This window comes from Mobula hypostoma, chromosome 2, assembly GCF_963921235.1.
Source record: "Mobula hypostoma chromosome 2, sMobHyp1.1, whole genome shotgun sequence".
Taxonomy (NCBI): Eukaryota; Metazoa; Chordata; class Chondrichthyes; order Myliobatiformes; family Myliobatidae; genus Mobula; species Mobula hypostoma.
Genome location: NC_086098.1, coordinates 180882848 through 180910306, shown reverse-complemented (window position 1 = coordinate 180910306; position 27459 = coordinate 180882848). Strand labels below are relative to the sequence as shown.

Below are 27459 nucleotides of genomic sequence, written 5' to 3'. Positions count from 1 at the left end.
ACACTGTTTCTTAATTGGAGCAGGAGAATGTTATTAAATAGGTTCTAGCTAGCGTAGTCATGTGTACTTGTGTGGTCATTAGATGCAACACCCGTGCTACAAGCGAATTGTTTTCAAATAGTGTCAGTTGCATGTGTTTGTTTTCAGTGATTTTTGTTACTGATAGTTCGTGAGAAATAAACAGCAAGATAATTCCAAACTGTTTTGCTCCCAGTGGTTTCATGCATTCAGGCTTGGAGGTGCCAGAAATGGCCAGGAATGAAAATGAAGCAATTTCACTACTTCAACAAGTTGGGAACTACAAAGAATTTGACTGTATTGGCAATCATCTTGAATGTTACAATGATAATGAAGATTTGGAGGATGCCAATCTGTTGTGTATTTAATATATCAGCAATATGATAAATATATTGTTTGATTAGCCGGCTGGTGGCATAGTGGCATCAGCACTGGATTTTGGGGCGAGAGGTCCCAAGTTCAATCCCAGCCGGCACCCTTGTCCACTCTTGTCCAAATTACGGACAAGTTCTTGGGTTCGTAAACAGTGAACACTAGGTGATAATCATAAATAAAATAAAGTAGAAATGGCTGGCCACATGAAATATAGATGCATTCAATTGCACAAGAGATAACTGGATATTGTATACTGAGTGAATTGAGCTATATTTTGAAGCAAATGAAATAGCCAATAAAAAGTGAGTGCTACTTTTGCTGAGTGTATTGGGTTTAAAGGCATACGGTTTGCATAGAAGTTTAATTATTCCAACCAAACCAGTTGAAGTGAGCTTTGCTGATATCGTGAAAGTAATGCAGGAACATTTAGAATCAAACTATTGTTGATTGCAGAATGCTTTAGATTTCATAAGTGGAATAAAAAGGAGAGGAATCCATTTCAGCTTGTATAGCTGAATTGAAGAAATTGTCCAAACATTGTCAGTTCAGTGATGGGCTTAATGATGCTCCTGAGAGATTTAGTTTGTGGAATCTTACAAAAAGCATTCAAAACAGCTCCTAACTGAAGCACAACTTACATTTAAGAGAGCAGTTGAAATCACTGTGCAGTGGAAACAGCAGACAGAAGCAATTGAGTTGCAGAGAGGAATGAAAGTGAGTGTGAACAGAAAGTCTATAAGCAGAAACTGGTCTTACCGAACAAATTGTGCTACCATTGTGACAGGGGTCTATATACACCAGACCTATGCAGATTTAAAGGCAAAACATGCAGAAAATGCAACAAAGTAGGACAAATACAAAGAGTATTTTGGGCAGACAAAAATAAATGGACTGTATAGGGAAGAGAAAATGATTAAAATGTTAAGTTGCAGTTTCAAAAAGAGCGCTAATCTGCATGCTGTTGATGAAAAATCTGATGATGAGTGTGACACAGGACTGTGTAGCCTTGAGATTTACAACATGAAAACTGACGATAGACAAATGTAGCTCCCTCACTGGACTTGTGTGCAAATTTGGCTCATTAGCCTGCTCTACCAACAGCTGCGGGACTCAGCAGTGAGAAGGCCATCTTTCATAAACAATATATATCTAGGGTTGGTAAGATTTGGGGTTCAACCAAATAGGAACGTCATGATGTTCCAATTAAAGAAGACAAGTAATAACAGATCGTACACCGCATGAAATTATAAAGCAAGTATATTTACAAATTTCAGATTTATCAAACAGTAGCAAAGAAAAAAGGGCCCATTACAGTTAAATCAGTCCAAATGTGCACATAAAGTTGGGGTTCATCCTGGAGTTGTCATTTTACTCATGCACTGGACCCATGGTCTGCATGAAAGCACTCACCACATTCTGAACTTTGCTTGGTCCGCCTGGAACAAACTCTGTCTTGGGAGTATGGGCCCTTCCTCCTTAGAGCCATTCATCTACACAAAGCACTTCGTGCAACAAGGATGCTCCTTACCACGGCATTCTCACCCACCTTCACTCCTATCCTCTCTGCAGCTCCTGCCAAAAAGACCCCCAACCAGACTACTGGGGTCACAAATCTTTCTTTATCCTGCTCTCTAGAGCTTTCTCCTGATTCCGCCATCCTGATTGGCTGACACAACATTCCTAGGTTGAGCAGCACAGCTTCTTATTTCTAGCTGAAACCAAAAATTTCTATCAACTGGATACACTGCTTTTGCAGAAACTGCTAAAATGAAATATCTACAGCATGGCAGTAGAAACAGGGCATAACACAAGCAATATCACTTACACCTGAAGTGAATGGCAAATGAATTAAATTGGAATTGGACACTGGCTCACCTGTTTCAGTCATTCCACAAAATGAGCTTCAAAGGCATTTCAAGGATACTGAATTGAACCCTGCAGATATCCACCATAGAACTCATACTGGAGAAAAGATAACTCCTGTGGGATTGACATTCATAACAGCGAAATTTCAAGCCACTTTGGGCTTGTATGTGGCAAAAACAAGAGGGCCAGAATTGTGAGGTCGTGATTGGTAGAAACAACTATGACTGTCAAGTCAAACTAGAGTTTCTAGAAAGTATTGGGACTTAGAGGCAAAAGAGAATAAGGTTTGAAAGTGATAGCAAGAATCCACTGATAGACTGGATGGAACTCGCTGCCTGAGTGCTGCTTCTGCCTGGAACATTGGGGGGACCCGGCAGCATCACAGCAGCAGTCCGGGAGCGGCGTTGGAATCTGTAAGATGCTCAACTTTAAATAACTTGAGAGCCTGTTTCATAGAAAAGAGCACTGCTGTCACTGCGTTTTAGGTTAGCACGGGGATCATTGGGTGTAGGCGCTTCTGGGAAATGGCGCGAGGTTTAAGAAGAGCTCGGGAACCTTCGGGAGGGGTCACCTGGTTTGAATACATAACAGTCTATTAGGGAGCGGAGAGGTGCAGGTTGGAATTTGTCAACAAAGTACGGAGAGGTAGCCAGTTTTTTCACCTAGTGACTTATGACGTATGACTAGTGACTAGTGACTATTGACTAATGACTAGTGTCTAATGGCTAATGGTTGATGCAACTAATGGAACTATCAAACTGCTGCACTTGCGAAAAATAAAAGGAGGAAAAAGGAAAAGTTGTTTAGTCATTGAGTGGAATCTAGTTAAAAAACCTTCGGGTAGATGCAGTCAATCTCTTTCAAGTGGATAAGCTGCACATGTTCAAAGAAGAAACAGAAATCCAACTTGTCAATGACTTGATTGATGATCCATCCACAGTTTGCATGCCACATCCCCTGCATTAGAGTCAATTGAAAGTGAATTAAGGAAGGTACTGACACAGCAAGATGGTATTGGACGACTCAAACATATCAAGGGTAAAATAGTGTTAAATGAAAATGCCACATTCAAGTTTTGCAAACTCAATCTGGCCTCTTTCCTTAGCCATGATAAAGTAGCTAGTGAGCTACATTGCTCAGAGGCTGAGGAGTTCTTTCCAAAGTTGAGTGGAGCTTTTGGGCAACACCAGTGGTCCCAGTCGCCAAAGAGGATGAGTCTTTCAGGATCTGTGGTGATTTTAAGGTTGCCATCAATCCAGTACTGAAGGTAGATCAGTACCCTCTGCCCAGGATTGAGGATATCTTTGCAAACCTTTTTGGAAGAAAATAATTCAACAAAGTGGACTTACCTGGGGCCTACCTGCAGATAGACATGGAAGATGGATCCAAATTATTTATCACCGTAAACACTCACAAAGGGCATATTGCTATAATAGGCTTATTTTTGGAGTGGTATCTGCAACTGCAGTCTGGCAGAAAGCTATAGGGCAGCCCAGCACTCAGTGTTACTTGGATAACATCATTGTTACCAGTAAGGATGACAATGAACATCTCCAAAATCTCAAGACAGTGTTAAAAAAAATTGGAAGATTATGGGCTCAGAGCACAATGCAACAAGTGTGAATTCTTCAAACCAAGATTCACTTATGAGGGGTGATTGATAAGTTCATGACCTAAGGTAGAAGGAGTCAATTTTAGAAAACTTAGCACATTTATTTTTCAACATAGTCTCCTCCTACATGTACACACTTAGTCCAGTGATCATGGAGCATATGGATCCCTTGTTTGTAGAAGTGGTCTGCAGCAGGGGTGATTGATAAGTTTGTGGCTAAAGGTATAAGGGGATGAGTTATACAGCTCTCGTTACATGCACGTGCAGTTCAACTCTTTGAGTGATTATGGAGAAAGTCTGAAGTTAATAACTCATCTCCTTCTACCCAAGGCCACAAACTTATCAATCACCCCTGGAAGTGTGGTCACACCACCAATGCAGAGAAATTATGCATCCTGAGAAAATTTAAGCAGTGGCGGATTTCCCAAGGCCAAAGGACAGGTCACAATTTTGATCCTTTTTAGGATATGTCAATTACTATAAAAGGTTCCTGCCAAACCTGGTTCTGTACTCCAGTCGCTTGAATTTATTACTGCAGATAGGAAGAAATGTTAATGGACAAAGCAGTATGAACTAGTTTTCCAAAAGATAAAAGAATATTGATATCAGACACTGTACTTAAACATTATGATCCACATCATTCAGTGAAGCCTGCCTATGATGTATCGCCTTATGGTACAGTCACATGGAAGTGAATATAGTCTTTGCAACGCATTCCTTTACTGCTGCAGAGAAAAATTACTCACAGGTTGACACGTACCATGAGTCTATTTTGGGGTGTAAAATGTTTCAACCAGTACTTGCATGGGAGAGAGTTTACCCTCATTATTGACCATCAACCAATAGGTACATTTACAATCCACAGAAGTATGTTCCACTAACAGCAGCTGCACAAATGCAGAGATCAGCTCTGTTTCACGGATATAGTTACAAGATCAAGTTCAAGAGGACAACTAATCATGGAAATACTGATGGATTGTCCTGTTTACCCTTGCAGTAGGAAATATCTGAAAAACTTACAACAGAGGACAATCTTACTAATGCAAATCAAAACTGTCTCTAATATGGCAGAGATGATGTAAAGGGAAACCAGAAATTACCTCTCACAGTTTCAGGTCTACATGGCAACCCAAAATGGTTGGAATATGCAGCAGAAATTCCAGTTCCCCCATCTTTAACTGTGTCATGATGAACTTGCCCTTGACGAGAGTTGCTATACCATCCAAAGTGAGAACTAAAGTGTTAGATGAGATGCATGGCGTTCATCGAGGTATGGTTAAAATGAAAGTGTTGGCCCGATGCTTTGACTGGTGGCCAAGGATAGATCAGAAATTGAGCAACTTCCCATCCATTGTTCGGGATGCCGTTGCATCCCATAGATGCCAAGAACATCTTGGAGAAGAAAGAAGAAAGGCAGCCAGAGCTGTCAGAACCACATTCTGCAGTCTGGGTCAACACTTACAGCCTAAAACCTGAGATTGTCACAGCCATAAGTCTCATCTGCCTTGCAGAGTGATACCTTCTTCTCATGAAAGACATTATCGCTCAAGAGTAAGAAATCCTCCAACAATTAAATATTTAGGACTTAATAGGACAATTTAAAATTTACCGTACTGTGGATGTTTATATAGCACTCATAGTGTATAGTATACTATTAGTGTATACATGTATGTATGTGTGCGTGAGTTGGAGTTTATGACAAAGCAAGGAGGAGTGCTGTGTATTTAATATTACAGCAATATTTAGGTAATATTGTAAATATATTATTTGATTAAGCATTTTGTTTGTTTATAATTCATTACAGGTTATACGTAGAAGTAAGTGAATGGCATACGTTATCACACCATCATGTTACATGTGCGCACCTCGCTAAAATTAAAAACGAAAGTAAGGTGTGCATTCCCAGCTCTGTGTTTTCCTTGATTAGTTTTATGTTTTGGAGTTACAAAACGTAACGGAAACATCGATATTGTATGAAGGCAGCTCATTATCCGCACTAGGTGTCTGCGCTGATTTTGTTCATTGCATACACTGGATCAATTCCTCTGTCAATAACTATTAGGAAATGATGCAGTTTTATAATACTGTACTACTATTAGTGGTGTTCTAATTTGTTCTCTTTTATTTAAATGCATAAACTCTCGTAAATTGGGAAAACCACTTAATTGGTCCAAAATGTACTTGTTTTGATGTGTCCCAATTAACCAAAATTTACTGTTTAACAATAAAAAGCACTTATCTTTGCTTCCATCTATTTAGGACAACAGCTGGGTTAGTAAATTTTATTTAAAGTATTATGCCATTTCCTGTGTTTTGAAAAGATCAGGAGATGGATCTCTTCAAATTCACACCAGTCATTCAGTTAAATCATCTGTGGAAATTTAGTGTAAATGGAAATTGCAGTTACTTAAAATTCATGTGACTAGTGTGCATGCACATAGCAACTTTAAAGTTCAATTTTTACTTGTTAAATTAACTTTCATTATAAACTTCCATTAACTTTTTTAATAATTAATTTATAAACTAGAGCTATTCAATGTTTAAAAGTCAGAGGAACAGACACCAGGTTCTTCGGACATGATAGAGCCACCCGGATGGTATGTTGCCTCTCTGAGGCCAGGGTCCGGGTTCTCTGATTGGGTCTATGGCATTCTCAAGGTCAAGGGTGAGCAGCCAGAAACTTTGGTACATATTGGCGCCAATGATATAGGTAGACAAGGTGATGGGATCCTAAAGAGAGTTTTGAGGGACCATATAGAAAGCTGAGAAACAGGACCTCCAGGGTAGTAATCTCTGGATTGCTGCCAGTGCCCGGTGCCAATGATGGTAAAAACAAGATGATTTTGCAGTGAATGCTTGGCTGAGGAACTGGTGCTGGGGGCAGGGGTTTAGATTTATGGATCATTGTGATGCTTTTGGGGAAGGTATGACCTGTACAAAAGGAATGGGTTACACCTGAACCCAAGGCGGTCCAATATCCTTGCGGGTAGGTTGGCTAGAGTTGTTCAGGGGGTTTTGGTAGGGAGTTGTGAACTGGAGTGATAGTGCTGAAGATGAGGTACTGTAGTTGGTTTTACAAACAGAGGCAAGTGCAGTGAAACTCTTAGCAAGGATAGGTTGATGATTGGACAAAATTGCAGTCAACAAGATGTGTTGCAACGTAAGTGGTGGACAAAACTGAAAAAGGTGAATACAGGATGATATAGGCAGCACTGAATCATGGCCGAAAGAAGATTATAGCTGGGAGCTTAATGTCCAAGGATGCAGATTGTATCAAAAGGACAACAGGAAGGCAGAGGGGGTGGTGTGGCTCTATTGATAAAAAAAAAATTAAATTAAATCATTAGAAAGAGGTGACACAGGGTTGGAAGGTGTTGTATCGTTGTGGATAGAGCGAAGGAACTGCAAGGGTAAAAAGACCCTGATGGGAGCCTGATGGGAGTTGTATACAAACAGCAGTAAGGATGTGGTCTACAAGTTACAATGAGAGATTAGAAAATGCATGGCAAAAGGACAATGTTATAATAGTCATGGGAGATTTCAATATGCAGGTAGATTGGGAAACTCAGGTTGGTGCTGGATTACAGGAGGAGGATTTTCTAGAATGCCTATGTGATGGCTTTTTAGAGCAGCTGGTGGTTGAGCCCACTATGGGATCAGCTAATCTGGATTGGATGTTGTGCAATGAACCAGAATTGGGGAAAGTGATTATATTATGATTGAATTCACTCTGAAATTTGAGAAGTAGAAGCTAAAGTCAGATGTATCAGTATTATCATGAGTAAAGGAAATTAGAAGTATGAGAGAGGAGTTGACTGTATTGACTGGAGAAAAGCTGGCAGGGATGAGGGCAGATCAGCAATGGCTAGAATTTCTGGAAGCAAGTCAGAAGGTACCGGATATATACTTCCCAAAGAGGAAGAAGTATTTTAAAGGCAAGATGACACAACTGGAGCTAACAGGAGAATTCAAAGCCAACATAAAAGCCAAAGAGAGGACATATAATAGAACAAAAATTAGTGGGAAGTTAGGGGATTGGGAAACTTTTAAATGCTAACAGAAGGCAACTAAAAAAAAGACATTAAGAAGGTAAAGATGGAATACAAAAGTAAGCTAGCCAGTAATATTAAAGAGGTTACCAAAAATATTTTCAGATACATGAAGTATAAAAGAGAGGTGAGAGTGGATATAGGACTGTTAGAAAAAAATGTTGGAGAGGTAGTAATGGGGGACAAGGAAATGGCAAATGACCTGAATAAGTATTGCATCAGTCTTCACTGTGGAAGACACTAACAGTGTGGTGGAAGTTCCGTGTGTCAGGGGTCATGAAGTGTGTGAAGTTACCATTACTAGAGAGAATGTTCTTGGGAAATTGAAAGAGATGAAGGTAGATAAGTCACCTGGACCAGATGGTGTCCACCTCAGGGTCCTGAAAGAGGTGGCTGAAGAGATTGTGGAGGCATTAGTAATGATCTTTCAAGAATCACTAGATTCAGGAATGGTTCCCAAAGACTGGAAAATTACAAACGTCATTCCACTCTTCAAGAAGGGAGAGAGGCAGAAGAAAGGAAGAAAGCCAGTTAGTCTGACCTCAGTGATTGGGAAGATGTTGGAGTCAATTGTTAAGGATATGGTTTTGGTGTACTTGGAGGCACATGATCAAAAAGGCTGTAGTCAATGTGGTTTCCTCTGGAAAAATCTTGCCTGACAAATCTGTCAGAATTCTTTGAAGAAATACCAAGCAGGATAGAAAAAGGACAATTGTTTGATGTTGTGTATTTTGATTTGTGCCAGTTTGTGCCAGTGACTAGTGGTGTTCCACAGTGGTCTATGTTGGGACTGATTCTTTGTATGTTATGTGTCAGTGATTTGGATGATTGAACTGGTGGGTCTGTTGCAAAGTTTGCAGACGATACAAAGATAGTGGAGGGGCAGGTAGTTTTGAGTTAATAGGGAGGCTACAGAAGGACTTAATCAGATCAGGAGAATGGACAAAGAAGTGACAGATAGAATACAGTGTCGGGAAGTGCACCTTGGTAGAAGAAGTGAAAGGGTTGACTATTTTCTAATGGAGAGAAATTACAAAAATCAGAGGTGCAAAGGGATTTAGGAGTTCTAGTTCAGGATTCCCTGAAGATTAATTTGCAGGTTGAGTCTGTGCTGAGGAAAGCAAATGCAATGTCAGCATTTATTTTAAGAGGACTAGAATATAAAAGCAAGGATGTAATGTTGAAACCTGAAAAGCATTGGTGAGGTGGCACTTGGAGCATTGTGTGCAGCTTTGGGCCCCTTATCTCAAAGGATGTGCTGAAGCTGGAGAGGGTCCAAAGAAGGTTGACGGAAATAGTTCCAGGATTAAATGGCTTGTCACATGAAGAGCGTTTGATGGCTCTGGGCCTGTATTCACTGGAATTCAGAAGAATGAGGGGTGACTTAATTGAAATCTACTGAATGGTAAAAGGCCTTGATAGAATGGATGTGGAGAGGATATTTCCTATGGTGGGAGAGTCTAAAACTAGAGGACACCACCTCAAAATAGAGGGATGCCCTTCTAGAATGGAGATGAGGAATTTCTTTAGCCAGAGAATGGTGAATCTGTGGAATTCGTTGCCACCGGCAGCTGTGGAGGCCAAGTCTTTATGTACATTTAAGACAGAGGTTGATAGATTCTTGATTGGTCAGGGCATGAAGGGATATGGGGGGGGTGGGGAGGCAGGAGATTGAGGCTGCAAGGCAAAATGGATCAGCCAGGAAATGCTGGAGCAGACTCAATGGGCCATATAGCCTAAATTTGTTCCGCTATCTTATGGTCATTTCTGACTGAATAACTTTGCGAATATTTGTCTAGAGTGTTTATAAAATTGATTCAGTGGAACGTAAATGAATGGTTTGCTTCCATGAGATACAATCATTCTGCCTTGTTCACAATATTAGTATGAAAAATTATCAGAAAAGATCTAACTACTATAGGCGAACTACCATAAACTCTTCCACTGGATATTATAACATCAATTATAAACAGGAGAACGTCTGCAGGTCCTGGAAATCCAAAGCAACACACACAAAATGCTGGAGGAACTCAGCAGGTCAGGCAACGTCAATGCAATTAATAGATAGTTGACGTTTCAGGCCGAGACCCCAGTCCCGAAGAAGGGTCATTTACATAGATTCTGCCTCACCTGAGTTTTTCTAGCATTTTGTGTGTGTTGTCATCAATTATCTTGTAGGTTGACAATCTGATTTTGTAAGTTCATTTTATTCAGGCTGACACATACCTGATCGATTTCCAAGTTTTTGAATTCTGTTGGTACGTTTGAAATCATAGTGGATCCATACATATTCTGCCCTGATAAATAAGACAACTGCAGTCTTCAGGAACAAAATGTAAGGTAATGCAGACTTCCGAATTGACTCTTTAAATGCAAGCCAATAAACATTGGATAAAAATCAAAACTTTTTATTTGTTTATTACTTCAGAAGCCCAAGCAAAAATCTAACAAAGCTGGAAGAGTTACTGGGAACTCCTTTTTTTTAATATGTTTATTCAAGTTTAATATTTTCATTGAATGTTGGAGAGTTGTTGACCATGTGCAGGCAAATGGGATTAATTTAGAATGGCATCATGGTTGGCACAAACATCTTCAGATGAAGGAATTATTCCTGTCATGTACTATTCTGTTTCCTTTACCAATGACAATGTTATGTAATTGCCTTGAAGAGCCTGTTCAAATTATGTTCTTCAGGTGTGGTATGTGAAGATTGAAGACACTAGCTCCAGGCTTAATAAGCATTCTGCTATTAAACAATGGCTAACACTTATTCCATGTGAGTAAGGAACTGCACTCCATTAGTAATTCCTAGCATTTGGCTAAATGGCTGAATTATAAGTGGCCACCCAATCTAGCCACTAAAGTACTTTTGCTCTTGATAGCTGTGAGAGCCTTTCTAATTGCTTTTGACATAAGGCTACCAGTTAATCTAGTGTATTACAGGACTTTGATCTTACAAAACACTATTTGTTATTGAATTATAGAGGGAAATAAAGAAATATGTGAAATAGGGGTGAGCTATTCAATTCCTCAAGCCACAACTTTGTTTAGATAATCACTGAGGTTATGGCTCATTTTTACCTGGCCTACCTCAAGTTCCCTAATTTCTCCTGAAATCCAGAATTCTTGGTTTTATCTTGTTTGAATGCAATCAGTTCCTCTAGAGAGAACTCCAAAAATTCACCAACCTCAGAATAAAAACGTGTACTCATCTCGGTCCTTAATTTGGGAATGTTGCCTAACTCTAGAATTTCTTAGATGGGGACAACACTTTCCTGCATTTAGTCTTTTGAGCCCAATAGATATTATTAATGTCTCAAAGAGTTTGCCTTTCATTCTTTGAATTGTGGGAAATTTTGAAGTTGCCTTCTCAGTCTATTCTCATAAAACAAGCAATGATCAAGATTTACCAGACTGATCCAAAAATCAGTCTGTAAGTATTCATTATACTCCTGCTTTAGCAAATATATATCCTGCATGTAGACCAAAAATATATACAATATTCCAGGTATGGTTTCATGAAGGCCCAATATAGTTGCAGTAAAATTTGCACAAAATCCCATAGTTAGTAGTCAGTTGAAATGAATTATACTTTTAATGGTTGATGGTTAAATATTGCTTGGGAAAATCAGGAAACATTAATAGGCACTTTATAAAAGAGAGATAATGGTTTTTTTTAAAAGCAAATGGTCTTTAGCCAACCTGATCAAAGTTTTCAGTGCAGTAGCAGATGGTTGACAATATAAGTGCATAGAAGTCTTTTACATAGATTTTTAAAGGTGTTGGACATAGAAGACTTGTGTATAAAAGTAAGGCTCATGGAATTGTAATATCTCAGAAGCGATAGGAAATTGCCTTGAAGGCAGCAAGCCAAGGGTTGTGATAAATAATTCCTTTTCAGGCTGGTAATCCAGGGATCAGTGCTAGGACCTCTTTATGCTTATCTATTAAACGATTTGGAAGTGAGTGTGCAGGATAAAATCTCTAAATTAGTGGGTGATATAGAACTCAGATTTGTAGAAAACAGGAAGTTAGTTATTTATTCATGGAATGTGGGCGGTGTTGACAATGCTAGAATTTGTATTAAACATAGAACATAGAATAGTACAGCACAGTACAGGCCCTTCAGCCCACAATGTTGTGCCGACCCTTAAACCCTGCCTCCCATATAATCGCCTGCCTTAATTTCCTCCATATACCTGTCTAGTAGTCTCCTTAAATTTCACTAGTCTTATCTGTCTCCGCCACTGACTCAGGCAGTGCATTTCACGCACCAACCACTCTCAGTAAAAAAAAACCTTCCTCTAATATTCCCCTTGAACTTCCCACCCCTCAACTTAAAGCCATGTCCTCTTGTATTGAGCAGTGGTGCCCTGGGGAAGAGGCGCTGGTTATCCACTCTATCTATTCCTCTTATTATCTTGTACACCTCTATTATGTCTCCTCTCATCCTCCTCCTCTCCAAAGAGTAAAGCCCTAGCTCCCTTAATCTCTGATCATAATGCATACTCTCTAAACCAGGCAACATCCTGGTAAATCCCCTCTTTACCTTTTCCAATGCTTCCACATCATTCCTATAGTGAGTTTCATTAAACTAAAGAGTTTGTTACAAGCCAGCCATATTGATAAGTGTGGTGATTGACATAGGCCGAAAAGACACACAATGTAGACTGACAATAATATTAAGTGTGCAGTATTGTGGCATACAGAGCAAAGGGAAGTAATATATCAACCAATGACCAATAGAGGGACTCAGAACACATTTAAAGAGCAACTAGGAAAGTAAATGTAATGCTGGAATTTAAAAATAATTTTTAAGGAAACAGTAGTTCACAACTGTATTAAATCTTGTTTCAGTCATCCAACTTTAAGATTTAAAGATCCAGAAGGGTGCAGAAAAGATTTAGTCAAATCAGTCAATGATTTCTAAAGGAAATTTGATAGTCTATTGAGAGAGGATATTGTGTGGAGATCTGGGGAAATGGGTTTGAAAGATTTGCTCTTCTGTGGGCTGGTGTAGATTGGAAGAGCCAACTTATGTTTTCTAATAATCCTATGGCAACTAGCTTCCATGATATGTAAATAATAAATTAAAAAGAAATATGGAAGTTTTGCACAAAAGGGTACATCTCAGACACTACAACACACTCTCACTAATATGCAGAGAAATCAACAGGGCTCAGGTCCCTTCAGGGAGGAACTAGCCCATAGTCCTCTATCCACAATATTAGAGACTTGCATTTAGTGGTTGGAAATGTGTACGATGAGAAGTTGTGGCTTACCGTTCAGATATGTGCACTAATAGTAGCAAATAGATGCATAAATAATGTGTGTGACAACATCATCCTAATTCTGAAGTAATTATTGTCATTTTTCTTAGCTGGGTTAAAGTACTGGAAATCCCTGGTTAACATCATAGTGGAGAAACCTTCAACTAAACATCTGAGAAACAGCAAAAATGCTGACATGCTGGGATTTGGACCAGTTTTGAATACTGTATTGTACATTACAATCCAAAAATGTAAATTAAAATTTATAAAAATGGTGTACATCTGATGTTTTTTGGATTTTTTTAAAAAGAAACAATTCCAGTGCTAACATTTTAGAAGTTAATAAATTTGTGTGGTTATAGCACTTGTATAGTTACTATAAGCAGTCATTTGCTGAAGTACTGTACTGGGAAAGTTATTTGCTGAAATATTGCAGGAGCGAAACCAGGAAATACTATTTCAGAAAAGATAATAGTAATCTGGAACGCTGTTTCCCTAAAAGAGAACATGTTGAGTCATTTGAGATTTTCAAAATGTAGGTTGGCAAATATTTGTTAGGCAAGGATAACAACCAATTCAGAGTAAGGTTGCTCAGCTTAACAGTTTTCCAGCACAGGAACATATGAAATGAGAGAAGTGTCGGTGAAAGGAGATGGGAGTAGAACAGTGGAAAACTTTAAGCCGAGAGACTGTTGAAAGGAATCTGGAACAAAGTGCAAAGGAAGAATACCTGGTATAGATAGATAGATATACTTTATTAATCCCAAGGGAAATTGGGTTTCATTACAGCCGCACCAACCAAGAATAGAGAGTAAGTATAGTAATACAAAAACCACAAACAATCAAACAACAAAATGCAAACTGTGCCAGATGGAAAATAAATCCAGGACCAGTCTATTGGCGCAGGGTGTCTGACCCCCCACGGGAGGAGCTGCACTTTCGATGGCCACAGGCAGGAACGATCTCCCGCGCCGCCCAGTGTTGTATCTCGGTGGAATGTGGCTGAAGTCCAACAGTAAAATGTTCAATATCTGGTCTACAAACACGTTCCTTGATCGTAATATGACCTGGATTGCACCATCTGTTGTTAACCAGAACAGTAAGCACCCAACTCCCTTACGCTTACCACTCTCAGTGCACTTCCGGTCAGCCGGAACGGTCTGGAAGCCGTCCATGGAGAAGTTTTGATTGGGAATGTCCTCGTGCAGCCCCGTTCCAGTGAAGCACATAACACTGCACTCCCGAAATGTTCTCTGACGCCTGGCTAGCGCCGTGAATTCGTCCATTTTATTACCCACCGAACTCCTCTTCTCCATAAGTCGCTGTTGTCCCAATCCGGTCCTCTCCTCGACTTCGTGATCCCCCTCTGCATCCTCTGTGTGTTTTCCTCCTGATTTCAGCAGGGGTGTCCGCCGCTCTGCTCGCTAAACCGGCCAGCATTAGTGCAAATAGCTGGTCCCTGGAATACACAATGTGACCTTGCTTCTGTCCCCCATGTCTGGATGTAACTATTTCCAGCGCTTAAAAACCCAAATAAAACTCTCTCTACCAGCATGTTAGAGAGGGTGCAGCTTGGACGTGTTACCGTGAGAAAAAAAATAATAGTAACTTCAGTTAAAAAGTAAGAGGAAGAAAGTAAGAATAGATTGGAATGGCTGTACCAGGCTGCATGCACGACCGGTGGAGGGATGGTGGTGGTAAAAACATGCCAGAAGGTAATGGGTGACTGAGGAGAACTGACAGATGATGGGTAGAAGATGCCAGGATGAGGGCAGTGATGGAGTTGGAAAGCTGAGTGGACAAAGAAGACTATAAAAATAGAGCCAAATGGAGTGAAGAGAAAGTTCAAGGTTGAGCCAGAAGCTGGGGGAGAGGTGATAAACAGATACACGAAAGTAACAAGAGCTGCCATCTGATAAGTAAGGAATTGATAATGGGAGCCGTTTAAGGGGCAGATGAAGGGCAGCTGGGACCAGATGAGGAAGGAGATCCAGTGGGTAAAATGTATGGGATGAAAATGAATGGGATGAAAATGGATGAGGGGGAGTTATGGGAAAGGAAAAGAATGCCAGGGAGTAGCAGACACAGGCGGTAAGGGTTACCTGAAATTAGAAGACCTGCTGATTCCCATAGCTATCTCAACTATACCTCTTCCAACCCTACTTCCAACACTACCATCCTAGCTCCTGTAAAAATGTTATTTCCTTTTCTCAGTTTTTTTGCCTCCGCTGCATCTGTCCTCAGAATGTGGCTTTCGATTCCAGGACTTCAGAGATGCTGCTGCTGCTACTACAACAACAAAGGAGGAGAGATGTCCTCCTTTAAAGAACGGGGTTTCCCTCCCTCTACTGTTGATACTGCCTTTACCCACATCGCCATTTCCTATACATCTGTGCTCATTCCATCTTCCCACCGTAGTAATGATAGTCTTTGCAACTTCCACCAGCTCCAAAGGAACCCTACCACTAAACATGTCTTTGCTTCTACTTCTTCTGCTTTCTGAAGGGATTGCTCCCTCTGTGATTCTCTTGTCCGTTTGTCCCTCCCCACTAGTCTCCCTCCAGATATTTATGTTTGCAAGCAGCCTATACCCGCTTAGTTACTTCCACTCTCACCTCCATTCAGGGCCCCAAACAGTTCTTCCAGCTGAGGCAACATTTCAGCTGTGAACTTGTTGGGTTCACCTATTGTGTCTGGTGGTCCCGATGCTCCCTCCTCTACATTGGTGAGACCACTTGTAAATTGGGGGACAGCTTCATCACGTACCTCCGGGGTTACAAGTGGGCTTAAGGAAAGGGGGTTTTAAACTCCCTATACCAACTATTTTGCTGGCGAACGTGCAGTCTCTGGTGAATGTAATCGATGATCTCAGAGCCAGGGTGCTGATTCAGAGGGACATTAGGGCCGTGTGTGTCCTTTGTTTCACGGAATCCTGGTTTGTCCCTTCTATACTGGATGCAGCAATTCAGATTGACGGGTTTATTATACACCGTCAGGACAGATCTATAGAGTCTTTCAAAAGCGGAGGTGGAGGAGTATGCCTCATGATCAACTCTTCTTGGTGCACAAATATATCAGTGCTGTCCCAATTCTCCTCACCAGACGTGGAATATCTAGCAGTAAAGTGCTGTCCTTTTTACCTATCACGGGAGTTCTCTGGGGTGATTTTATTAGCAGCTTACATTCCACCTCAGACCAATGTCTATCAGGCTTTAGATGATCTGAGCAATGGGATCAACATGCATGGAACAACACACCCCAATGCTTTCACCATCGTTTTGGGAGATTTTAACCAGGCCAGTCTGAAAAAATCACCAAACAACTACTATCAACAGATCACTTGCAATACCAGAGGAAACAACACACTGGATCATTGCTTCACCACCATCTAGAATGCCTACTGTGCTATTCCATTCCCTCAGTTCGGGAAGTCTGATCACCTGGCTGTACTTCTACTCCCTGAGTATAGGCAGAGGCTGAAAATTGCAGCACCAGCAGTGAGGACCAAGGAGGTATAAACAAGGGAAGCACAGGAGCGCCTACAGGACCGCTTTGTTTCAGTGGACTGGACTGTATTCAGGGATTCGTCTTCGAACCTGGGTGAGTATGCTGCAGTTGTTACCAACTTCATTAAAACCTGTATGGATGAGTGTGTGCCTACAAAGACATTCCCAAACCAAAAGCTGCAGATGAACCAGGAGGTATGTCATCTGCTGAAGGCTAGATCTGTGGCATTCAAGTCTTGCGACCCAGGCCTGTACCAGAAAACCAGGTATGATTTGCGGAGGGCTAGTCAGCTCCATCTTGGGTACTAGCCTGCAAAGTACCCAGGACATCTTCAGGGAGTGGTGTCTCAGAATGGCAGTGTCCATTACTAAGGACCTCCAGCACCCAGGGCATGCCCTTTTCTCACTGTTACCTTCAAGTAAGAGGTACGTTGAATCTTTGGAGACTAATTCACTTTTTTAAAATATTCACATCACATGCCGGTGATAATAAACCTGATTCTGATTCTCATTCTGATTCTGACCATCCATCACAAGCAGGACTTCCTGGTGGCCAAACATTTTAATTCTGATTCCCATTCATGTTCCAACGTGTCAATTCATGGCCTCCTCTTGTATCAAGATGAGGCCACCCTCAGGGCGGAGGAGCAACACCTTGTATTCCGTCTAGGTACCCTCCAACCTGATGGTATGAATATTGATTTCTTCTAATAGTGAACAAAATCCTCCTCCTCACCCCATTCCCAATTCTGACCTTTCACTTCTCACTTGCCTATTACTTCCCCCTGAGTCCCCTCCTCCTTCCCTTTCTCCTATTGTACACTCTCCTCTCTTATCAGATTCTTTCTTCTCCAGCCCTTGACATTTCCCACTCCCTTGCCCTTACCTTTTAATTCAAGCGTCTCTCCCCTTCCCTCTCAATCTTGAAGAAGGGTTTTGGCCCAGGACGTCGACTGTTTACCCTTTTCTATAGATGCTGCTTCACCAGATGAGTTCCTCCAACATGTGTGTTGCTTTGGAAAATCCTATATTTGTACCACTGGGTTGTAGACTGACAGGCGGAATATGAGGTGTTGCTCTTCTAGTTTGCATAAGACCTCACTCTAGCTTTGGTGGACAGATAGGTTGGTGTGGGAATGGGAAAGGGGAGTTAAGATGGTATAGAGCCAGGAGCTTGAAATGGCCATTGTAGACAAAACTTGGGTGTTCTGCACACCAGTCGCTTTGTCTTTGCTTGGAGGCCACAATGGGAGCAATAGTGCTGTGGACAAAACTGGAAGAAAGACACAGATGTTGTCAGGTGGACTTCAGGTGATGCGTTTTATTTTCCTCTTTGGCAGTAATTTCTAAAATAGAGCTGTAGTGGCTTATAGTGGCAGCCAATGATTGAGCAAAAGGGGTCAAGGAGTGGTCAAATGTGAAAAGTGACCAGCTAAGTAACTATGGTAAAGGAGTTGTTTTGAAGATATTATTCCTGTGTAAGGCATTAATTTTATTGTTGTAATTATTCTGTACTCTTGTACATTTTCTTCAAGTGCAGACTTCTAACTGCTTCAAGCTTGATAGCCTCTGCACTAGCCCCAAAACCATTTTAATCTCGTAATAAGTACAGGATCTTGTGTGGTACATCTTGCTGTAAAAGTTGCTAGTAATCAAGTGTACTGTGTCCTTCACTTAGACATTATAAGTGATATTCAGTCTTGCCATTTTGGAAGAAAAAATATATTTATTTTGAATATTTCTTACTTGTGGGAATTATTTAAGGCTTTGGCATTGAAAGTAGAAATCGTTTACGGCAGGTAATAACATTACTTCAGTTGAAGTGCTGGTGTTGACAAATGCAGTAAAGGACATTTACTATGTTTTAACTTATTATATGAGTGATGACATACTCCTGTGTTATTCTGACAGTGAGATTTCAGTTATCAGCGATTAATGTTAAATCAATTATCAATTATCCACATTGTCTGATCAAAGAATAAATGCTGAAAATAGTTGTACTTCACAATTCATTTAAGTTTGTAGTGTTTTTATTTATGTATGAGATGAAATTAGAAGAAAATCAAGTTGATAAAGGAAATCCCATGTGGTTCATAAAAGGTGTTTTACCCTGCTGTGCTTTTTACTTAATTATTTAAGGACAGGATTTTTAAAAATTATTAATTAATTTTAAAAAGATAAAGAGTTTTTAAGTTTCAAGGAAGCTATAGTCTATCCTTCAGTTGGAAAGATGTGTCTATTCTTCATTTTTATTTTGAATGGCTTTATCTAGATCGTTTGGATGACTTTGTTCACACCAATTTTTGGGATGTTACTGGATTGTGCTGGCTCCTGATTCTGAAACTTGTGACAAGGCATAGCAAACAGGTTCTTGTTTGGAAATCCACAAGCAACTGAAAGTGGCAACAGCTTTCTTTTTCTTGATCCTTCTGCCTACTCTCTATTTTTCTAATGTAATGGCATGATCTAGTTTCATCAGGCACATCATTTGTTCCATTCAGGCTGGTACTGTATCACACTTCCAGCTGATGACTCAATTTCACATTTGTGCAACTATGAGGTAACTTTTCAATTTTTTCTTGATTTTTTTTCGTAAATACTTTTTTTTAAACACTTTCACCATTTTTCGTTAAAATGCTTTTGGGAAAATTTTGAGAGTAAGTTATATTCTCATGGTGAAGTGATTACAAGTCAATCTTTTTAGTACCTAATTGTGAAGTGACTCAAAACAGATTAGTTGAAAATAAGACAGGGAACTCAGAGCAACAAGATATTCAAATGCAAGACCTGGTGATTAGCAAGTGAAGATAAAATGTTTAGACATGAGAGGGAAGTGAATCAGAATCAGGTTTATTATCACTAGCATGTGACGTGAAATTTGTTAATTTAGCAGCAGTGGTTCAATGCAATACATAATCTAATAGAGAGAGAAAAAAATTTAAAAAAAATAGTAAATAAAGAAGTAAATCAATTACGTATATTGAAAGAATTAAAAAACATGCAAAAACAGAAATACTGTATATTTTAAAAAAGTGAGGTAGTGTCCAAAGATTCAATGTCCATTTAGGAATCAGATGGCAGAGGGGAAGAAGCTGTTCCTGAATTGCTGAGTGTGTGCCTTCAGGCTTCTGTACCTCCCATCCAATGGTAACAGTGGGAAAAGGGCATGCCCTGGGTGCTGAAGGTCCTCAATAAAGGACGCTGCCTTTCTGAGACACCACTCCTTGAAGATGTCGTGGGTACTTTGTAGGCTAGTACCCAAGATGGAGCTGACTAGATTTACAGCCTTCTGCAGCTTCTTTCAGTCTTGTGCAGTAGCCCCTCCATACCAGACAGTGTTGCAGCCTGTGGGAATGCTCTCCATGGTACAACTATAGAAGTTTTTGAGTGTATTTGTTGACATGCCGTATCTCTTCCAACTCCTAATAAAGTATAAACTCCTAATACTGTCTTGCCTTTATAACTATATCGATATGTTGGGACCAGGTTAGGTCCTCAGAGATCTTGATACCCAGGAACTTGAAGCTGCTCACTGTCTCCACTTCTGATCCCTCTATGAAGATTGGTATATGTTCCTTTGTCTTACCTTTCCTGAAGTCCACAATCAACTCTTTCATCTTAATGATGTTGAGTGCCAGGTTGTTGCTACAGCACCACACCATTAGTTGGCATATCTTACTCCTGTACGTCCTTTCATCACCACCTGAGATTCTACCAACAATGGTTTATCGTCAGCAAATTTATAGATGGTATTTGAGCTATGCCTAGCCACACAGTCATGTGTATATAGAGAGTAGAGCAGTGGTTTAAGCACACACCCCTGAGGTGTGCCTATGTTGATCATCTGCAAGGAGGGTATGTTGTCACCAATCCGTACTGATTGTGGTGGTCCGATTCGGAAGTGGATGATCCAATTGCAGAGAGAAGTTCAGAGGCCCAGGTTCTGTAACTTCTCAATTAGGATTGTGGTAACGATGGTATTAAATGCTGAGCTATAGTTGATGAACAGCATCCTGACGTAGGTGTTTGTGTTGTTCAGGTGGTCTAAAGCCGTGTGGAGAGCCATTGAGATTGCGTCTGCTGTTGGTCTATTGTGATGTTAGGCAATTTCCCCCTGGGATCGATAAAGTATGACTAAATTGCATTGGGTCCAGGTCCTTGCTAGGCAGCAGTTCAGTCCAGTCATGACCAACCTCTCAAAGCATTTCATCACTGTTGGTGTGAATGCTGCCGGGCGATAGTCATTAAGGCAGCCCACATTATTCTTCTTAGGCACTAGTATAATTATTGCCTTTTTGAAGCAATTGCCAACTTACCCCCCTTAGCAGTGAGAGGTTGAAAATGCCCTTGAATACTCCCGCTAGTTGGTTGGCACAGGTTTCAGAGCCTTGCCAGGTACAGGTTTGAACATATGCAAATATATGACTTCATGGTGAAAGCTGCAGAAGGTGTTCTGGTATGCTGAGAAGAGTGATTTAGTATTTGAACCTAACTGGCAGGTCTTACTGTTATGCCCCTGACCTTGGCACATTAGCTTACTAGTGACAGGAGAATTGCCTCTCCAGGCTTTGTCAATCGAGGTCTGTTGAAGAGCATTGAAACATATGAGCAACATTGCCACTGACAGGCAAGGTCAGTTTAATGCCTCTACCTTTCTATGGTGAACACTATTCCTTAAACTAATTGTGTGGCTTCATGTTTCAAACAAAAGCTTGAGAGTTTGATTAGCATTGAGTCTCATGTCCTTGCCCCTTAAGGAGCAGCTACATGAAGCAGTTTAGGAGTATACTGAGGTCATTAGTCATGTTCCTTTTGTTGCACATCAGTAATTACTTCTTTGAAAATGTCCATCTTTTGTTGTGGATGGTTTTTGACCAAAATTTAACAAAATTAGGTTGCTAGCAGTAAACGTGGCCAGATACTATATTGCTTAAGTGTTTGTGTAAATGTTTGAGAGTCTAAGAAAGGCAATATAATCAGAATAGTTCTGGTTCCTGGTTTGGATGAGCCCCACTTAGATTTCAGTGTGACTCATCAGTAACTTGTGGGTTCTGATACGCAACATAATTTGAGGTTGATCTTGTGCTGCGTCTCAGTAGGTACCATTTTTCATTTGAGATATTCACCTGATCTGTTGTCACTTTAAAGTAAAAGATTCATTGGCATCTTTCAAGGGAGAGTGGGAGAATTATCCCTGGTGTTCTGACTAATGTTCATTTAAGTATTATCTGAAATTGATTTCTTGATGGTTAGTATGTTGCTGCTTATGGGTGTTTGCTGACAACAAATTGGTTACAGCATTTCCTATATTACAACAATGAAGCATTTGAAAACTCACTGTTCTTGAGAAACCCTGAAAGGTGCTTAATAAATGCAAATCACAGTCAACGTCTTGCAAACAAATAATTTTGTGGGTAGGTATACAGTTAACATCATTTTCTGGCCTCCTTGGGCTGTTAATGATTGTATCAAACAGCATGGTTATTTTATATAAATGGCTAGACTCTGCTTTCAACAAAGCTTTTTATGATCATATGTTACAAGTTGAATGCATGTCCTACTGATGTGTATGTATGTGTGATTTCGAAGGCGATGCAAGTTTGAGTAATGGCAGGTAATGAATGTAGAATCGATTGATGGGTCATTCTTTTCATCTTGACATTTTAAATCACTGGAACTTTGTCAGATTCCTAAAGTATGCAGTCTTTGGCACAAGTAGCTATTGTATATGTTGAGTATTGTTGGAAGTTTGCCTGGAAAAATGCATTCATCTTTTGAAAAGGGTGTTGTGAATTGCAAACAGGCAATCTCTGCATTCTTTGGCTCCAAGTTGCCCACTTACAAGGTAGAAAATGGGAGTAGAAGGGAGTGTAGATTTCTGGCTTCTCCCTGCTGTCCTTGTTAAATAAAGACACAACATTAGCGATTCTTCAGCCCAATGGTACCTCACTTGTGGGTAACCAAGTTGTAAAAAAAAACTCTGCTAGCAATCTGCTCCCTTGCATCCCATAATATCCTTGGATAAACCTGGTAAAGCCAGAGAAATTTATGCATCATTATACATTTAAAGCTGCATCCTCCTCTTGATGTGTTCTATTCACTATTCCCTCCCCAAACTCACTCATTTCCATGTCCTACTCCTCAGTAAATACAGACAAAAAGTATTCATTTAAGAACTATCCCATTTCCTGTGGCTCTACACATAAATTAAGTACTTTTTCCAAGTTCTGTTTTACTCTTAATATACTTAAAGAATATTTTGGGATTTTCCTTTACCTTATTTGCCAGGGATACTTTAAGTTTTTTTTGTAATTTCCCTCAAGTGTACTGTTACATCCTTATACTTTTAGCTTGCTTGATCCCAGCTGCTTCCCTTTTCCTTACCAAACTTTGAAGAGCTGTCCGCCAAGGTTTTCTAATCTTACTAGTCCTGTCCGCGCACTCGTAACAGAAACATGCTGGCTTGTTAGTGGGCAGAAAATACCCTGAACCCAGGAATTGATAAGAGTTGTACTCTCTTCCTTTTGAATATGGAGATGTGATCACACTGAAATATATAAAATTCTTTTGTGGCTTGACTGGCTCCATACAGACTTAATCATTTCTGCAGACTGGGATGCTTGGAACCAGGAATCAGAGTTTTTAAATAAGTGGCCACCATTCATGATGGATGAAATATATCTACATTCAGAGAGTGTGATTTGCTTTCTAAGAAGGCTATAAAGGTTTAGTTGCTGAGCACTTTGAGGACAGCTCACAAAGCATATATTTAATAATTAAGGAAATTGAGGAATATGGAGGTAGTGTGGACTATGATACTGAGGTGAAAGATTGCTCATGAGTTTATTGCTTGACGAAGTAGGCACAATGCCTGAATGGACTTTGATTTTTGATGTTCTTATAAGTCAACCCTAATTTGATAGTTGTTCTGCATAGCTTTCTTATACACAGCTGCAAGATGAATGTTCAATCTATTTTAAGGTGATGTTGCTGGAGGGAGGAATGTTAGCATGCTGGAAGACAGTTGGGTTCTTTGTTTTGTGACCTCTGATACTGAACCATAATTGTAGCTCAGCAAGCTCTGGGCCTAACAGAACAAATTTTGTGTACGTACATTGAAATCCCATAAGATTTCAAATGTAACAAATTTTATAGTTTTATTTCTTCTAATGGATTTTTATAATATTAGCTAAACTATTATGCATTTTACTTCCTGGCTTTCTGTGAGAATTCTTCGATGTAGTTTGCTTATTAGCTATCTTGTCAAATTCACAGTTACAATCCAGAATATCTGTTAAGGCTCTTGAAGTCTGAACTAAGCTTCTGATCAGAAGCACAGTTAACTGTCTGAGCCAACTTATTTGACTTACTGGTTATTTTGCTCCACAACATGCACAATTGTTTCTATGCATAGAGGACTGAGAAAATGAGACCCTACCAGAGGATAGGCTACACTCAATATCCTCAGTCGACAAGGCTGAAAGAAGTAGCTGTGGTGTCAGCAGAGGACCAGTTTTAGATTAGGATTTAGGTCAGTTAATGGCCTAAATTGGGGAAAGGCTAATTTTGATGCATAAGGCAAGAATTTGCAAAGTTTATTGGGAGGGGCTGTTTGCAGGTAAAGGGATCTCTGGCAAGTCGGAGGCTTTTAAAAGTGAGATATGAAGAATTCCAAGCCAGTGTGTTCCTGAACAGTGAAAGGTAAGCAAAATTGCATGAAGAATAGGATGTAGAATACATTTAAGCAAGTAGAAGGAACAAGATTTATTTGGAGAGACAAGGACTGATTATTGATAGTCAGCCCAGTTTTGGTTGTGGGAAATCCTGCCTCACAAATTTCATAGGAAGAGGCGCAGTCGACGTTTCAGGCCGAGACCCTTCGTCAGGACTAACTGAAGGAAGAGTGAGTAAGGGATTTGAAAGCTGGAGGGGGAGGGGGAGATGCAAAATGATAGGAGAAGACAGGAGGGGGAGGGATGGAGCCGAGAGCTGGACAGGTGATAGGCAGAAGGGGATACGAGAGGATCATGGGACAGGAGGTCCGGGAAGAAAGACGGGGGGGGGGGTGACCCAGAGGATGGGCAAGAGGTATATTCAGAGGGACAGAGGGAGAAAAAGGAGAGTGAGAGAAAGAATGTGTGCATAAAAAAGAGTAACAGATGGGGTACGAGGGGGAGGTGGGGCCTAGCGGAAGTTAGAGAAGTCAATGTTCATGCCATCAGGTTGGAGGCTACCCATACGGAATATAAGGTGTTGTTCCTCCAACCTGAGTGTGGCTTCATCTTTACAGTAGAGGAGGCCGTGGATAGACATGTCAGAATGGGAATGGGATGTGGAATTAAAATGTGTGGCCACTGGGAGATCCTGCTTTCTCTGGCGGACAGAGCGTAGATGTTCAGCAAAGCGGTCTCCCAGTCTGCGTCGGGTCTCACCAATATATAAAAGGCCACATCGGGAGCACCGGACGCAGTATATCACCCCAGTCGACTCACAGGTGAAGTGATGCCTCACCTGGAAGGACTGTTTGGGGCCCTGAATGGTGGTAAGGGAGGAAGTGTAAGGGCATGTGTAGCACTTGTTCCGCTTACACGGATAAGTGCCAGGAGGGAGATCAGTGGGGAGGGATGGGGGGGACGAATGGACAAGGGAGTTGTGTAGGGAGCGATCCCTGCGGAATGCAGAGAGAGGGGGGGAGGGAAAGATATGCTTAGTGGTGGGATCCCGTTGGAGGTGGCGGAAGTTCCGGAGAATAATATGTTGGACCCGGAGGCTGGTGGGGTGGTAGGTGAGGACCAGGGGAACCCTATTCCTAGTGGGGTGGTGGGAGGATGGAGTGAGAGCAGATGTACGTGAAATGGGGGAGATGCGTTTAAGAGCAGAGTTGATAGTGGAGGAAGGGAAGCCCCTTTCTTTAAAAAATGAAGACATCTCCCTCGTCCTAGAATGAAAAGCCTCATCCTGAGAGCAGATGCGGCGGAGACGGAGGAATTGCGAGAAGGGGATGGCGTTTTTGCAAGAGACAGGGTGAGAAGAGGAATAGTCCAGATAGCTGTGAGAGTCAGTAGGCTTATAGTAGACATCAGTGGATAAGCTGTCTCCAGAGACAGAGACAGAAAGATCTAGAAAGGGGAGGGAGGTGTCGGAAATGGACCAGGTAAACTTGAGGGCAGGGTGAAAGTTGGAGGCAAAGTTAATAAAGTCAACGAGTTCTGCATGCGTGCAGGAAGCAGCGCCAATGCAGTCATCGATGTAGCGAAGGAAAAGTGGGGGACAGATACCAGAATAGGCACGGAACATAGATTGTGACATGTCTGTCCACGGCCTCCTCTACTGTAAAGATGAAGCCACACTCAGGTTGGAGGAACAACACCTTATATTCCGTATGGGTAGCCTCCAACCTGATGGCATGAACATTGACTTCTCTAACTTCCGCTAGGCCCCACCTCCCCCTCGTACCCCATCTGTTACTCTTTTTTATGCACACATTCTTTCTCTCACTCTCCTTTTTCTCCCTCTGTCCCTCTGAATATACCTCTTGCCCATCCTCTGGGTCACCCCCCCCCCGTCTTTCTTCCCGGACCTCCTGTCCCATGATCCTCTCGTATCCCCTTCTGCCTATCACCTGTCCAGCTCTCGGCTCCATCCCTCCCCCTCCTGTCTTCTCCTATCATTTTGCATCTCCCCCTCCCCCTCCAGCTTTCAAATCCCTTACTCACTCTTCCTTCAGTTAGTCCTGACGAAGGGTCTCGGCCTGAAACGTCGACTGCGCCTCTTCCTATAGATGCTGCCTGGCCTGCTGCGTTCACCAGCAACTTTGATGTGTGTTGCTTGAATTTCCAGCATCTGCAGAATTCCTGTTGTTTCACAAATTTCATCCCTTTTTTTTTAAACAAGTATTTTGCTGGGTCTGGAGAACCTGAGTTGTATGGAAAAATTGAATAGGTTGGGATTTTATTCCTAGGAACGTAGATGATCGAGAGGAGGCTTGATAGAGGTATACAAAATTATGAGGGTTTAGATAAAGCCAAATGCAAGCAGACTTTTTCCGTTGAGGTTGGGTGGGACTACAACTAGAGGTCATGGGTTATGGCTGAAAGGTGAAAAGTTTAATGGGACCATGAGGGGAAACTTCTTCACTTAGAGGGTTGTGATAGTGTGGAACGAGCTGCCAGCGCAAGTGGTGCGTGCAAGCTTGATTTCAACATTTAAAAGAATTTGAATAGGTACGTGGATGGTAGGGGTGTGGAGGGATGTGGTCCTGGTGCAAATCGATGGCAGTAAATGGTTTGGCACAGAGAAGATGGGCTGAAAGCCTGTGACTGTGATGTACTATTGATGAGGACTGGTACTAGATTCTGTCCACATCAATGTTCCCTCTAATTTGTAATGACCAGTGTGCGCAAAAATCTTGCGCTGTAAACTTTTTTCCCAGTGACGACAACATGTGCAGACTGAATTTTATATATTGATATTTATTTTAACAGCTAGCAATAAGAATAACACTGTCAATAAGAACTTTGATATCCTCTGGGTTTAATTGTTTTTGCTCTCGTTCATCTGCACTTTCACAAAACATAGGTAGCAAGTCTATAGCAGGTAATGAAAGATTTTCTCGACAAAGCTTTTGCACACTGTCTGTATGTGATTTGCTTGTTAAATAATGTTTTTTAAAAAGTCAGGTTTCCAAATATTATTCCGCTTCTTCGCACTTGGAAATTCTCCAGCTACTTTTGCATCATGACAATACAGACAGGTAATACCAG

At 41.0% G+C, this 27459-nt stretch overlaps 1 protein-coding gene across 10 annotated transcripts in view; it reads left to right on the top strand.

The window, feature by feature from the left end:
• LOC134342716 (nuclear receptor coactivator 3-like) overlaps window positions 1-27459 on the top strand; it is a 225418-nt gene that overhangs the window by 86757 nt on the left and 111202 nt on the right. Inside the window, exon 4 of one of the 10 annotated variants that reach the window (XM_063041165.1) lies at window positions 10615-10696. The exons of the other annotated variants lie outside the window; for them this stretch is intronic. The gene's annotated coding sequence lies outside the window, so the exon portion shown is untranslated. The remainder of the gene's footprint in view (window positions 1-10614; window positions 10697-27459) is intronic. 10 annotated transcript variants of the gene reach the window in all.